Below are 17,568 nucleotides of genomic sequence, written 5' to 3' on the forward strand. Positions count from 1 at the left end.
TATCTTTATGCCAACGATCACCCTTCTGTTACACAGAATTAGAGTAGGAAACAAATACCGACATCTACTGGACAAACATTCTCCCAGTGCATAGCCAAAGCATTGGTCACCGTTACACCTCACGCTGCATACTTCCATATCTTCATACATTGACAACAACCTAGTCCACGCCAAAACACCTGAAGGTACACACTCGCACTGAAGCGACTTTTTTACCGCCCTTTATAAACTTAGACTAAAATTAAATTCGGATAAATATACTTCCCTTGTAGAAGCAAAATTCCTCGATCGTCTTGTAAATAGTCAAGATTCAATGCCAACTCTGAAAACGCACAAGCTATCATAGAAATGAAAGCAGTTCTCTCCCAACAACAAAGAGGAAATATACAGGTTCACAGGCTGTTTAACTTGGACAGAACATTTACTTGAGAAACATGTACAGAAGCGAATCATATCGGACACATTTTTAAGTATAATATATATACGGCATAATCACGTTGCACACCGGTTTCCGTCAGATCATCGAAGTTAAGCAACGTTGAGCCTGGTCATTACTAAAATGGGTGACCAATTTGGGAAGTCCAAGTGCTGTATGTAGGAGGACGTCGACACCTCCCTGCAAAAAGTTGCAAAAATCTAACGTCGTCATCTCCCCTAGCGGAGATATACATGCGACTGGGGACCGCTTGTGAATTTCATACTCCCATGAAACTTCCTCCTTCGGAGGAAGCCGGTTAAACCCTGAATAGGGTTGGTGCTGACTGCACTCACATTTTCATTGCCCTATCCATGAATAGATAAGAAAATAGGAGGTGACCGTGGTTTAGTGGTTAACGATACGGAGCAACGAGTTGGTTGTTTCAAGTTCGAATCCAGTTCGTTCCGCTAAAATCACTTTCTTTTATGATGTTGGCAACTTTCTCGTGATCCCTTCCGTAAGTATCCGATGTCTTTTCAGAAAGAATTCAAACTCGGAAAATATCAGGAAAACCAATGCCAACCATAAAATATTCGGATTCATACGATATAATGATGATGTTAAGTAAATTATTTGTTTGGGACGAGCAGGATAATATAGCCTCTAATAATACTAAGAAACGATTTTCCTCAGCGTTAATCATTTTATTTTCTGTTTTTTATCATTTTTTCACTCATCACTGCTGCGACAGACATTGGAAGATAGTGACAGAAAGAAAATCCTACAAGTCGCTTCATGTATGCTCAGTCCCACAAAATTAAACTTAATTTATAACGGAACATGAGGCATGAATTAGGACGTATTCGAAATGTGGTTACTTCCTGCGCAGCCGCTTTTTGGACATCTTTACAGATTACAGATTACTAATTCATCTGAATCAACGAAAATTGTCAAAATTCGCCAATGGCAAAAAGAAACCTCATACTAAAAATTAGTATTAGAATTTATTGTTGAAAAACCCAATATCTGGGCCAATCTGCTCAGAAGTTGTCAGGATCAAAGAAAAACACACTACGCAGACAAAATATTCAAAACACAGAGTTCTGACCTGAGCATTTACGTCCCATCACTGTTAAAATAGACAAATCGATTCTTGGAACACATACACCTCAATGCAACAAAATATTACGAATTCATTATTCACTAAGTATCCTCTATCGTCAACTATCCTCACATAAACTGTTTTCACCGCAATGAAAACTTTTAAATATTGAATGGGTAGATCACTTAATATATATTTTAGCATTAACGAATGCTTCGAGAATAACAGGCAAATGGTTCGCAGACGTCAACTTGCTTATTTGAGGCGTTAGCTACAATGTGACTATATTATTTAACGGATATGATTCTGAAAGAGGGCGGTATGTTCGGATGTGTAAATGAAATGGACCGATAACATATAATTTATTAGAAATTATCAATCACCTCCTCTCTCTCTCTCTCTCTCTCTCTCTCTCTATATATATATATATATATATATATATATATATATATATATATATATATATATATATATACTTCAGTATAATGAAATGAAATATATCTACTGGTATACAAATTCAGTGATTTTCAGTCTTACAAAATATTATCAGATGCAATATTTTATATAAGACAATCCCAGTCAAATAAAATTGCTCAATATACAAGATAGAGCAAAGGAATCAAAATTTATGTATTTAAATTTTATGATTTGAAAAAGTTAATCTTGAAATATAAAAATTTTTATTGTTTGAAAACAAAGAATATAATTGAATAAATTTGTTTCCTTAACCCATGAGTTTTCGATGCTTATTCATCTCCTCAGAGTTAAAATATTAGCAAATGTTTTTATTAGTTTGCCCCTTATTTGCTAAAAGCAATAAACATAGAAAATTAAAGTTATTAAAACATTTTAGATACATAGAATAAAGGAATGTGATATTGAGGCAGAAAAAGGATATTATACTTTAAATCCAAAATGAATGTTAAATCTTGAAATGGAAATTCCTGATAGTAAGGAGGTAAAGAGATCCATCACGTCTTGTAATCCTTCCAAGGTACAAGGTAACAATCACATACAAACATATTTCCTTCGTTTCACCGCTGGTTGAATAAGAAATCAAGCAAATATTTGTTTATAGTGGTAAATCCAAGTGGTGAATAAAAATAAAAATGTATCCAGAGGCAAAATAAAAGAACGGTTTATCAAAGTGCAATAGTCATTAAAAAAATCATGAGTTAAGGAAATAGATTTATTCAATTGTATTCTTTGTTTTCAAACAATAAAAAAAAATGCGCATTTGAAGATAACATTTTCAAATCATAAAATTTAAATACCTAAATTATATATATATATATATATATATATATATATATATATATATATATATATATATATATATATATATCAGGTCATGTCATATGCTACTGGTACCATGCAACCCAGTACTACCTGACTCTGATCGGGTCACCGGCGACTAAACTGGTTCCCCCACCAGACTTGTTTGGTGAGGAGGGTGGCGAGTCTCCCTGAAGGATTAAAAACAAGACCTTCCAAAGGGCGAATGAACTCGTTTTCGGGGTCACCGGCCAACTAGCACCGTGTGTGTTTGTGTGTGTGTGTTGGGGTGGAGAGGGCTCCCGTAAGCCGTGGTGAAGACAACCTTTTCAGGAGAAGCAAATCTCTGATTTAAAAAACCATAAAGCGGGAGACCAGTATCCGCATTAAGTTGGTCTGCAGTTTAACTTGTTGCTGACTATCTTGCTCTTGCTTGTTGCTGAATCTCAACATTTTGAACCGAGAGAGAGAGGCTTAGCTGTCGTACAAAGCTAAGACTGTAACATCATCTTTGTATAGATACTCCCTCAGGCATTTGTCTATCAAAATGGTCCTGTGGCGATGGAAGTCATTTTTGGGCTCATGGGCCTGAGGGAGTGGCACACGTCTGACAAGACGTTGCAATCATATATATATATATATATATATATATATATATATATATATATATATATATATATCGCTATCGCTCAGTGTTTGTGTGCGTATGTTTCCCTGCACTGCCTTAGGAATTTGGAATGAAGTTCAAGTTGAATGCATATCCGCTGTCTTCCATCAGTTTTGTGTGGGGTTACTATTTTTTTTTTAATAGAGAGCAAATCCATAGTTTGTAACAATTATGCAGAAACGTTCACAAATAGACCAATCACCAATAAAGCATTGGTATCAATTTTAATGTTTCTGACATTTTCTTTGGTGCTATCTTCTTTTGTATATTACCGAAGAAGGTGGAATTACATATAACAAACTGAATTACCGATAGTAGCATCCGGACCCTATAAAAACAAGGGCAATAGATTTGTGTGTCTGTTTTTTTTTTTTTTTTCCTAAATTCTTATATTGCATTGTGCATCTGTTAGCAGAGATTCTGTTTTTTATTCATGTGTCCTTTTCTTAACCATGTCTGCATGTTTTCGCGATGCTCTCCTCTTGTTAGTCTTATGAATCGGTCATTATTATTATTATTATTATTATTATTATTATTATTATTATTATTATTATTATTATTATTATTTATTACTAATAATTACTTTTATTATTACTAATAATTAGTTTCATTATTATTATTATCATTACTAATGATGATAATTCAGTAGTAGTAGTAGTAGTAGTAGTAGTAGTAGTAGTAGTAGTAGTAGCGTCATAAGATATCTAATAGTTTATTAATTTTCTAAGTGCAGCGTTATTACCGAACAGTTCGCGGATTAAGTATATATAATTAGCGTTCCAAAAGCAATGCCTCTACTTAAGACACTTTGAATTTAAAGATCAAATTTTAGATATTTTCCATCATTAAATTCATCTATTAGATTTTGATAAAAATGTATTAACAATTCTAGAAATAAGGTTTAGTTGTTAATCTTTATAAAAAAAACATAAACGTTGTAAAAAAAACTGTTTAATTCGAATAGTAATGTTAGTCATATTACTAATTCATACACATTTCAGTCTCTTTTGAATTAAATCTATCTTAATGCGTATGCGGATAGTAATAGCAGTGCTTGCAAATGTGACATAGTTACGGTTATAGATTCAACTGTTCAACCTATACGCCATTGAGAAGGACAAGTCTGGGCCAAGATCGGTTTAATGTGGGAGCACAGGCGCCACAAAATACCTTGGCAACTTTTTAAAAAATATCTGTTATGTCGGTCCCCACTCAACTGTTAGAAAGCCACGGGCATTGACCTTGTTGCCCACACCCTATCCACGTTCACCTCGTAGACGAGGTGGGTCGCTGACTGAAAGGGGCTGTCGACAGAAAAGCTGGAACAATACATTCTCACAGAAGACAGCTGACTATCGAGAAGTGAGCCGGGGAGGGCGGGATGTTTACTCGCCTTCCCATATGGGCACATTTAGGACAGAGTACTATAAAGTAGAGACCGGCCCGTTTATATACTAGGAGAGGGAGAGATCGCCTCCTCTTCCAAACTACCCAGCTTCCTCTCGTTGAATACTACAACAGGTATTAGAAATTGAATTTGAGCTTTACTTTCTTAGTTCGACCCAGAAGATATAGTGTGAAAGATGTTGCCCGAACCGTTACGTTTTCACACGATTAATGGCTGTGTATTTATTTGTACATCTTTCTCCCTCTTCTTCTCTCTATCCATCTCTCTCTCTCTCTCTCTCTCTCTCTCTCTCTCTCTCTCTCTCTCTCTCTCTCTCTCTCTCTCTCTCTCTCTCTCTCTCTCTATCTATCTCACGGATAGAGTATTGTGTGCGTGTGTGTGTGTCATTGAGTACATTTGTGTCCTTATTTACGTACAACTATAAGAAGGCAAAGTTAAATGCTCATTCACTTATAGGTTAGCAAAAGGGGTCTGGCTGATAGCATAACAGATGCCACACTCTGATCCCTAGAATCTTGGACATTATCTTCTGAAATTCAGTCCCGGATATCATAGCATTAAGTGAATCTAATTTATACTCCTCAATCCCATTTAATTGCTTTAATATGACTGAATACCTCCCAAGGATTCGGACATATATATCCAAGGAATTTGGAGTATATTCGCTACACCCTTTTTTGACTAGAGACCCAATCCAGAATCAGATGATTAAGCTTTCGTGTCCTTTAAACTAACCTTGCGACATTGCATTATTTATTTATATTTCATCTAACGTTCTCCTTCAACCCAGAACTCTACCCTTAATCAACCATATCTTTGACAGTATAGACACAGTATTCATTTTAGATACTACCGCCCAAGTACATATATTTGGCGATTTTAATGTCCACCACAACAACTGGCTAGGTTTTTCAAGCTATACAGACGCAGGTGGTAGCAGTACACATTTCCTCACATAGACTGCCACATTCATCATCTGCCTCTCAGATTATGAAGATCAGCAAGCCTCACTTCTTGACTTAGTCATCATTACAATACCAGAGGATTATGTGACAAATGCTCATAGCTCATATGCCGATCACCTTGTAAAATTGGTAGACATCATCCTTAATTCTCAACCTCAAGCTGAAGAGTTTGGTTCAAATGACATGATACTTCAAAAAGGATGATTAGGAAACAATCAGGGATTGCAACAGAGGTGACGCATGATGTAATGTGTTTAATTTTCCTGTGGTACAATGAGCAAATGAGGTAATTGAATGGATCAAAGAAGCCATTGAAGCACAGATTACCACACGGACGTACTATAGCCATCCCCATTATTTACCGATGATTCACTTCAATTTTGCAGCTGCAATTCCGCCAATTTGTCCGCAATAAAGCAAATACAAATAGTCAAAAATTTATAGATGCTAGAAATAATTGTAAGAGTGAAATAGCCACAGCTAAGAGAAGGCATACAGAAATCACGAGAAACCCCATTAAGTCGTAGAAATTAGGAACTCGCGATTACTTAAAAATGTATAATAGCACAGTGAATAATGGGCAATCAACAATTTTCCCCATCATCTACCTTCCATTAGGGCGCTTGCATGGAAACCAAGAAGGCTGACCTATTTTTTACATAGGCATCACCGCTTATCAAAGCCAAGAGGCCAATCGAGGATAAGGGTTAAAGAGTGTATAGTAGAAATTGGACAATATAATAACCGTTAGTAATGGAGATTCGGTACATTTGTTAACTTGTATGGAACAGCTCATCAAAAACTTGTTTACGTTAGACTTGAAGACAACCATATTGTAGTCAGCTGGAAAGCAGAAAAACGGAAAACAATTCCATAGGCGTGCAGTTCTAAGAAAGAAGCTTTGCTCATGAAATCTACGTTTAGGTTACAGATAAAGAGTGGGAGAAATTAGTGATAGTGTTGATACATTCTAAGCTTTGACAATGTCTAGCATGAAGGGGTTCTCATGAAAATTATATCATACAGTATTACCGGACGAATACTAATTATATTCAGATCCTTCTTAGGCAAAAGAAAAATTCAGGCTGTCGTTGATGACCGTACGTCCAATGAACATGATATTTTAATGCAGATTATATCATGGGTCGATCTTAAAACTTTTATTATTCCTGATATTAATAAACGACCACGCTGACAAAATTGTATCCTTGACAATACGTTCTTTAACAGGCGCAAGGGGGAACGCATATACGCATCTTCAAGGCAATGGCTGAAACCTTAGAAAATTGCCTCCAATCTTTAGTTGAATAGAGACAAAAATGGATAATAAGACTAAACTTCTTTCCTTTTACAATTATAAGAAAGTTTCTCAACCACAGATTAACAACATTAAATTCGAATCGTTCGCACTCCTCGGCTTAACATACACAGGCAACATGAATTAAAACAATATTGAAGACATTGCTAAGGCTACTGCAAATATTACTTTCTACTTCGTCCATGCATGAAGTTTTGTTACCATGTCTGGCTGGTGCATCTGCCACTAGTTTCTCACTCTTAGACGGGGTTCAAAAATAGTCTACAATCTAATAGGTGACTCCTGTTTCGTCGTGTTGTATTCATTTGTCTGCTTTACTAGTACTTTAATAGAATGTGCTCTGATAAGCTCGTAGCATATGTGCCCCTAACTACCTCGACGAGAAGCAGAATGGGCAATCCTTTACTGTAGATGTATATATATACCGAAAAACCTTTTACTCTAATAGTGTTTTTCCTTGAGTTGCTGAACTTTGAAATTCCCTCTCTGTTTCCTGCTTCCCCACTTGTAATAACATGCAAAAATTTAACTGTTATACACACCGATGATAATAATAATAATAATAAGAAGAAGAAGAAGAAGAAGAAGAACAACAACAACAACAACAACAACAACAACAAGATGATGAAACAAGATGGACTGATTGTATGCCTGTTCATATGTAGAGGTTACTTAATGATATGTAAAATGCAAAATGTGGTACAATACAGAAAAAAGAAAAAACAATCGAGAACACGTCCTCTACAATCAGTTTAGCAGTGGCTTTGTTGCTATCAGACTTAGGTATTGTTTTCATTAGTCATATGAGGTAAAGGAGTTAGTTTATTACTATAGCCGATGGGGCTACCAAGGAATTTTTTGTAGGTCTGAATGCCCTTTGCCTAGTGCGCTGGCTTTTGGCAATTAGCCTTTAAGCGCATACCCAACATGTCGAGTAAAGACAAAAATAATGCAGGAAAGAGACTCGATTTATAGTGTAAATATTGCTGAGAGCTTTTTGAAGTTCCTGGCCGGATTGCGAAGTACGCAGGTGCGTTCATTCTGGGAGAAACTGATGGAAAAGAATGAAAGGTGCTATGCTTTGATTGTTATTTTTGTTTTTGTTTTTTATGCACGACTATTATTGGCACTGAATATTTTCACTTCTCTGATTGGCTTAAAATAACTGCTGGCTAAAGTTCGTGTTCAATCAAATATCGACATGTAAATAATGAACTACTACTCTCACCAACCTTCTTAGAGTAACAATTATACTAGAAAAGGATTAATATCTTTCTCTGGTAAATCTTTTTGACACATAAATTTTGAAGTTTAAAACCTCCACGTGGGCTTTAGAAAGAAATAATCAGGAAACTGCTGACGAGTTTAGTAAACTAAGATATACCCGAGATGTCTTATCCAGGTGCCCGCTGTTTTTGAACTGGTCATCCTTTTCCTATGGTGATGTGATATGAAAAAAAAAACTGATTGCTGTTTGATCGACTAAGGTACTTTGAAAATAAAGACAATGTATGACACATATCCCTCAGCTAATGAATACAGAAGTTAATGCTACCCCCTCTCTAAATCTTTTAATTAAATAGAGGTTTGCAAATACTTACATACAGCTACTACTAAGTTCAAATCGTGTGCTGAGTACTGTTGAAATAAATACCGAAATTGTATATATATATATATGTGTGTGTGTGTGTGTGTGTGTGTGTGTGTGTGTGTGTGTGTGTGTGTAAATATATATATATATATATATATATATATATATATATACTTTTATTTGTTTGACATAAGCATTATTATGTCGCTAGACACTCACGAGCATGACGGACTAAAGTTTTGTATCAGCAATATCGCCTAAAGAGGTCTCTACTTACTTGTAACTGGCTGACTGAAACATGTTCATGAATGTGTAGGGACATATTTATGCAAGTATCGATATATTAATGCAAAAAACGTAAAACAAATAAAATGTACATCTTGCCTTACTTCGGTATTGAGCACTCTTGTATTAACCTCGTTAAGACTTCATTGGTTGTTTTACAACTGGAAAATATTAACCTGGAATTATATATATATATATATATATATATATATATATATATATATATATATATATGAAGTGCATTATCTTATAATATTAGTAAAATATATAAAACAATAAATTGGCATAGCTACGATGAGTATAACAGATGTTACAATACTAAAGGCACGATTTCATAACAATGATAAATAATAAATGTATATCTCATTTATTATAATTATATGTAATGTGTATTATTTATTATTTGTTATAACACTAAGGGTAACAGGGAAAACAGAACACGGACATAGAGCAGAAAAATGTATTAACAAAGTGTGTGTCTTTTTTGTCTAGTTTATGTTTCACCTGATATAGACCCCTGTCTTAAGGCCTTGTGTTACGGTATTTTTTGTGTATGGATTATTTGTGAGTAACGCAGTTAATTCCACCACACAACACTTACCTCGAGACGTTATTGCAGTTTTATGGAACATCAGATGACCAGAAACGCAACAGTAATATCATTAGCATTCTAATTATACATCTGTCCTATCTATTACCTGCTTCCATTCTTCCAGCTCGTTTGTCTTGTTGGTGTAGTGATCTCCATCAATTCACTGTTTCGAGAATTCATTGTAATACAGCTTTCTATTCGAGCAGCTACATTTCAAGAACTCTTCACGATTGCTGTTTTTCTCCTGCCTATATTCTTGACCTTTTCAAGACTATGGTCATTAAGCATCTCCTGCCTTTGTGATAATTATTTTTCGTTTTTGTTAGCTCCTAATATCAAGTAGCTTCATGCCTTTTCCATTAAAACAATCAAATTCAACTCATTATAATGTTAATAAAATTAAAACAACAGTTATCAATGTTGTTTTAGTCTTAAATAGCCTTCGTATTTAAGACTAAAACAACATTGACAACTGTTATTTAAGACTAAAACATTGATAACTGTTGTTTTAATTTTAGTTATATGGGTCGGTTATGCGTTATGATAAGGGATATTGTTTCACACTCATTTTAACGTAGCAAATAGATTATTTTGTTTTAGATAGAAATTTAGAATAAACCATTTTCAGTTGAATATATTTTATAAGTTTGTGTTTGGACTGTGGTATCTCCAGTTTTATTGTTATAAATTACTAGTTTGAAAATTTGAAAAAAACAAATTGACTGGGGGTTTTGCAAGACTGGAATAAATGTTTAAACAATTATAACGCGTGAAAAAGTAAATATAACTACTAAAGTAAGTAAAAAAATGTCTAACTTTATTTCTATAAGGAGTAGTAACTTTGTTCAAAGTTTTTGGGTTGTTTATACTTTACTATTAATCCTTTAATTGTGAAAAATGATTATTAAATATGGAGACATTACACTTTTAAAAAATTTTTAAGAAGAAATTGAAAAAGAAAAGACACGCTCATTTTTAGGACGGGCAATGCTGGACATCTTATAAATAACTTTGGTTTAGTTGTGAGGTTTTTAACAGTGTCTTTTGTTTGTATTTTGCTCCGTGGATTTAGATAAATACGGAACACTGAAATATTAAAATGTTAAGTAGTTTTCATTTTTAAATGAAAACAAACAAACCTATGTGGCAGTCAGGTAAAACACTTGACACGAAGGAAATTATTCTTTGTAACTAAAACTCTTTATGACGATAAAACGCAGCAATATGTATTGACAATGTGGTAGAAATTTGGGTGCTCACAGTGCTTGATTATCGAGATGGAGAATATAAATAGCAACATTTTTTTCCTGCAGACTCCGAAAGTTGTTGACAAAATTTGGGCATGTGATCAAATTTCCAGAGTATGCACGTAACTTAGCCATCGGGAAGTAGTGACTGGACTTTTGCTGGATCAGTTTACGAACACAGAAGCTTAGAGAATAGCAGAAATAAGAGAGTAGTGAATGAATAAACAGTGCCGAATTAAATAGCAGATCTGTCGATGTTTAATGATAAATTATAACTATACTGTGACACGAAAAAGGAGAAAATGCAATAATTGTTGAATAATGTTGATATCCGATCAAGTCAAGGGCACGGTTAGTGTTTATGGCCCGTTCGGTTAGGTGTCAAGGGGACCGAGCGCTTAAGAGACAAAAATAAGCCGATATTGTCTTGAATAATCTCGCCAAACATGGGCTTAGTCGTTAAGAGACAAAATAGGCCATGGACTAAATAAGATGTTATATTAACTAGTGTTCTCTCACATAATCTCGCTAAAACTAACTGAGTTATAGGAGTCTGAACAATCTTAGTTTAGTCAAGGGTTTCAAAGAGGAAGCTTTCTCTAAAAGAAACTATTTGGGCAGTTGGCGTAAAAATCAACAATGAGCAAGGAGAGATATAAATGTCATGACTAATAGGGCATTGCGGGAAAATCAAGGATTGATGTAAGAGAATAAGAAAAAAGCTACCCGAAAAAACTAACACATAAAATATATATGTGCATAAGTGTAGCTTAGAACACAACAGTATAATGTGTGTTGTCAAGAAGCAATAAACTAATAATAATAAATATTACTAAAATAAAAAAAATATCCCGTTTCAGTTTGGTGAATTTTCAGACTCAGAACCAACAAACATCAAAAGTTATGCAAACTTTTTTTTCTTTACATTTTCACCTCAAACAAAGCACATTGCCACTGTGGTGTAGGGGGCTACTATCAGGGGCAGCAGCTACTGGGGCACTAAGTTGGGATTTGGGCAGCAAGATGTCGGTTCACGTTACACTTGAACTTCTGCATGTCAGTACGGTTGGGGAAGCAGGGACCTGGAATGGAATTCTAGAGTCTAGCGGTGCTGGGGAAGAAACTACTGGAGTAGAAAGATATTCTACATCTAGGGATCTCTACTGTGTGGGGATGGGATTTAGCTGCCTGTCGGGTTTGTCGAGGGTGTCTACGTCGTGGGGGCACAAGTGTCTGCAGTTCGTCAAAGCATTCACCATTAAAATACTTGTAGAACAGGCAGAAGGATGCAACGTTTCGTCGATGGAACAGAGGCTGAAGCTTAGAAACCAGTTCAGGGCCTATCAGATTGGCGACTCTCTTTTGAACCTTGCCTGATTTGGTCTTGCAATGATTTGACTGGCTTTGTAAAATATTTTTAACATTTGAAACTGTATTCTTGCACAACCAAGTTGAAACACTTCAACACAGCTTCAGTGCAATTTCTGCTCCCCCAAAAGAAAAACATACATCCTCGCTATTTAAGCAGTTCACTGAGTTTTTCCCTTTTCAATGTAATAAAATGTTGTCTTTTTATATGTAATTATTCATATTTTATTATGTGAACTTTTGAGTTTACTTTTCTTGTTTTTTATTACTTCAGGCATGTTTAATTAAATTCTTGTAAGGATTTTTTTTGAAGAAGGAAGTAGGTGTAACATAGTATATCTGGCAGCACGGGAAAATATCAGCGGAAGCGAAGGGTATCGACTTGTAAAGAGATTAGCAGTAGTCAAAAATCGCGTACATGCAAATTAGGAAGTGTCCGCGAGAAAAATAAGTTAAAAGAGAAATAAAAGGTGCACATGCTCGGGGGAAATAAACTGGGCGTCAAAGAAAATGGACGTGTAAAGCGAAGGTGAGAAATGGCTGGCTGCAGCCGGCGTGAGATCGAAGAGGAAAAGTGTATACTGGGCGAGATGGGTGAGAGACTTTGAACATTATGCAAACATTATTGTATTTTCTCCTTGTTTTGTTTCGCAATATATTATATTTTATCATTAAGCATCAGCATCTCTATCTAATTCGAGCACTGTTTATTCATTCGCTACTCTCTTATTCTCTAAGCTTCTGTGTTCGTAAACTGATCCACCAAAAATCCAGTCACTACTTCCCAGGTTAGGTGCATACTCTGGAAATTTGTCGAAACAATTGTAACGGTTATAAAAAAATTGTTAAAAAAGAAAAAATGCCAATCCGGATTTTCATTTATCTGTTTATTTATTTATTTATTTCCAGTTTTATTTTCATGAATTACTACAGTGAACTGTAACGGCCATGTTACAATATAAAAGAGGTCCATTCGAAATGAATGTTTCAGTTTAAAGCACAATTGAACCATAATACTGGATTTTTGCATTTTTAACTTTAACCCAAACCGTTATATACACAGAATAATTTTATAAAATCAACAGTAGCTTCTCTACAGTGCAATGATCACTACAATATGTTATGGACTAAGTCGCTGCAGGAAGGCATGCAAAGTTTAATCGATTTGATTAAAAAAAAAATGTGCGATTTCACCGATTTTGCTGACAATAAAAAATATGGGATTGTGAAACATTCGTTGATTACCATTCAACCCTTACCAATGCCGGGTCTCCTTGCTAGTATATACATATATATATATATGTATATATATATATATATATATATATATATATACATACATTTAATTTGTTTTTAAACAGTAATGTGTTGCTACACAATCATGAGGCAATCAAGCTTACATTAAGGGAATCAATAAAGAGATTCGTTACCGATTCCCTTAATGTAAGCTAAAGAGGTCTCTAGTTACTAAATACTAGAACACCGAAATATGCTCATGGTTGTGCAGCAACATATTACTGCTTATGTAAAAACAAATTAAAAGTATACCCTGCTCTATTACGGTATTGAGCAATCTTGTTATATTTCACTGGTTACCTTACCTCTGGAAAATAACAACCTCAAATTATGTATATATCCATTCATTTGTAATCACCTTTTTCTTCACCATATTCCCTCTGTTTCACTTTTTTTTTTGTTTTCAAGTAAGATCTTTGACTTATTTGTTGTTTCATCAAATACTTTTGCATGCAAAATCCGATCCCGCATTTTGCTAATTCCTACCCTCTGCTGATAAAGAAAGTATTTCTTTGAAACTCCGCGGATTAAGGACTATCCACTTATCTAGTGTTTCCTTTTCAGATTAAATATGTTTTTAACTCATTTCAAAGTGTTTTTTAACATGTTTTATTAACTGTTTGCTCGTATATATATATATATATATATATATATATATATATAAAGAGAGAGAGAGAAATAGAAAACGAGAGAGGAGGAAGAGGAAAAGGAGCAGGAGCAGGAGGAGAGGTGTAGAATGCCCCTATATTTTTTGTTCGTTTTTTAGAGTAACCCCCTCATGTCACAGTGACAACGTGTCTTGTTCGGAGTGAATATAAGTAGATCGGTATATATAATTTAAAAGTAAACACAATTTATAGCATAAAATTTAATATATCAGTTGTAGTAAACCAATATCAACAAAAGCATTTTTGTGTGTGAACGAACATTTTTAAGACACTTGTTAGATCATGTCTCTTTATCAGCACACATTACAAAGTACATCACATACACAAGTTTTCAACACTTCTACATTATTTCTTTCAAATTAAGAGAAAGGGAGATCTTATTTGTGATTTCCCCACATATAACTTCCACATATGTAAATACGCTGTTCAGCTTTTTAGTTTTGCGCGCGTGCGTACGTGCTTGTGTGTGTGTGTGTGTGTGTGTGTGTGTGTGTGTGTGTGTGTGTGTGTGTGTGTGTGTGTGTGTGTGTGTGTTTGTGTGTGTGTGTGTTTGTGTGTGTGTGTGTGTGTTAAGTATTTATCTTTTGGTTGTAATAGGATTCTAGAGATAATTATTATATTATATTATATTATATTTTACACGTAACTATATAACTGTGTCGGTAAATAAAAATAATAAAAAAAACTGAAAGTATCTGCTAAGAATATAAATCTTAAATCTCATATAAGTGTTTAAGGTAGCTACAAAAATTAAACATGACTATAATTAATAAAAGAATCGCGTGATTGCAGTAATGACTAAGCACCGCAGGGCACATGCTAGCAAGGCCATCTTTTGTTTAACTGACCCTTTTAGAAGACAAAAGCACTAGTAAACTTTACCAAAAAAGGAAGGAAAATGCATTGAGTTAAGGAAACAAGTACACAGTAAAGGAATTATTAAATCAAATATCCTAAAGTTGCTGTGAACATTGCTAAACTATAAAACTATAATAGAATGCATTTAGCATTTCATTCAGAGATGATATATAGGCGTTTCAGTTAAGCTTATTCGGCATAGGTTTTTTATATTACTGTTTGTTAACTTCTACTCAGACATTTGGTAACGTTTGAGTAATTTCTGAAACAGGAATATATAGGTAGTATGTGATATGATAATATACTAGCTTTACCTATGTCCTGGCGTTTCCCGGGGAAATTTCATGTCCAAACTTAAATCATTTACTGCTTATGATTAAACAGAGGCCCCCAAAATATTAAAAGCAAATTCTCAGAATTTTCGGTATTTTAAGGGATTACTGTTACCTATCATAAGGATAAATATTTTCACAAATACCATGGTTGTTAAGCAGCCGAAACTATTGTCTATGTGACTCCAAAGCTCGACTTTCCGGTTCGCTGAAGTTGTCGATTATTGCAGGAAAATAACCAAGTAATCAATTCCTTAAAATCTGTCAAATGTGTCTTCAAAATGATCTTCAGGTGAAATGTGTCTGTTAATCTCTATATAGGTTCAGAACATTAACCAATCTATGGCATATGTATAAGAAATGTATTAACTGAAAATATTTACTATTTGAATTATATATTGACCTGTCGATAGTAATCATCTAAATTAAGTAAGTGTATATTCACTGCTCATTGTGCATTTACACTATAGCATTACTGATCGGGTCTCAAGTGTGAGAGAATATATCTAGATCGGTGCAATTAGTTTTGTAGAATTTCTTGCTTTTTATTAAATAAATTGTCTTTGGATGCTATTATATGATAAGATTTCAGAGTGCACAGCTTGCGTTCTTGAATTTACTTTATTTGATTTTATTTGCTGTACCTAATATAAACAATTTCAATGACTTATTTTTAAGAAATTCTCTGACACTCTTTTAGTTATGTTGGAATATCTTTAGGATCAGAATTAGTTTGGACTATACATTTTGTAGGTCCAATATATATCCGTTTTATTTCTCCCATTTAAATTCTTACAATTACGTCGGGGTTGTGTCATAGAGTTTCGAAAAATATTAATTCCACCATTTATTATATTATATAATCTATATTCCAAAATTCATAATTTATTATATTATACTTATTTATTGTGGCATGATTAGAACTGTAACAATTGACGTTGAAAATGTTTGAATGATCTTAGTTTGCTAACTGCCTTGTTTACCTCGTTTGCTATCTTAGGGGAAATTCTTTTCTACAATACAGTAAAGTTTCTTAAGTATAATATATTGCTAGAAATGCATATACTACATAGAATTATATCGCCTTTTTCTACTTAATATTATTTCATAAGATCAAGACCTCTAGAAGAAAAATTAACTGAAATGTACGAATGTGCAATCCTGCAACAAATATACGTGTACAAACTTTCCATTTATACAAACTAATGCAAAACCAATCTCCCATAAAAGGTTAGAGAATAATAATCTGAAACATTGTAGCAAATCCATACAACAATCGATTTCCTGGTGTATAACGCGCGAGGTAAACCTTCTTATGAAAAACGACGTAGCTGCAGAAATGCCTACAATACAGAAAAAAGTTAATTTCATATTAAAGAATAAATACACGAGTAAAATTTTTTTAAAAAACTATTCCGCTTTTGCCCCCTCCCTCTCTTGTCTTCTTCCTTGTCTTTTGGCATTTTATAAATAAAACATCTTATTAATTAACATTTTAGCCACTAAAATATTATGAAAAATAAAAATATTCCTTTGTTAAAAGTAGAATAAGTTATTTTTTTAATATTAGCAGTTTTCTCATCTTACATTAAAATGTATGTATGAAACTGATTCACTATTAATTAAACTATTAATTTTAAAATATTTTTTTATTTATTCTTCATTTCGTTTCTACCCCTAAGCAAGCAGAAGCATTAAATTTATTTGCAGATTCCCTTCCAAATTTTTGGATTTTAATCATGTCAAATCAAACTTTATTTCCTTTTGACGGATTAATTGTTGGCATTTCTTCTGGTGAGTTAAAGGCATAGTAGATTCACTGATTGATATAATAATTAAGTGATTGATTTTGTGCTACGAAACAGATGCTGTCAAGAATTGTGCTGTGATACAGATATTGTCAAGAATTGTAAATATCAATTGAATTAAGGGAATAAATAATAAGATGGTCAACATCATGAATTTTGGAATATAGTTTTTGTCATTTATTGACTATATATAGTAGTACTATTAAAAGCACTAAATGTAGTTATAAATATGATTATAATCATAGAAAAGTAATTAATTCTTTACTTTGATTGTCGTCGTATGTTGCATACTTTTGTTTAAATCAGCTTTTACATTTCGGACATTCATCTTAGTTCATTTTTAGTTTTTAATTTATTTGTCAGATCAGGT

At 33.8% G+C, this 17,568-nt stretch overlaps 1 pseudogene; it reads left to right on the plus strand.

Moving 5' to 3' along the window:
• Positions 1–479: 479 nt before the first annotated feature.
• On the plus strand, positions 480–597 carry LOC145268579 (5S ribosomal RNA; annotated as a pseudogene).
• Positions 598–17,568: the final 16,971 nt, after the last annotated feature.

Source organism: Euprymna scolopes, chromosome 43 (genome assembly GCF_053919585.1).
Source record: "Euprymna scolopes isolate OS-2025 chromosome 43, ASM5391958v1, whole genome shotgun sequence".
Lineage (NCBI taxonomy): Eukaryota > Metazoa > Mollusca > Cephalopoda > Sepiida > Sepiolidae > Euprymna > Euprymna scolopes.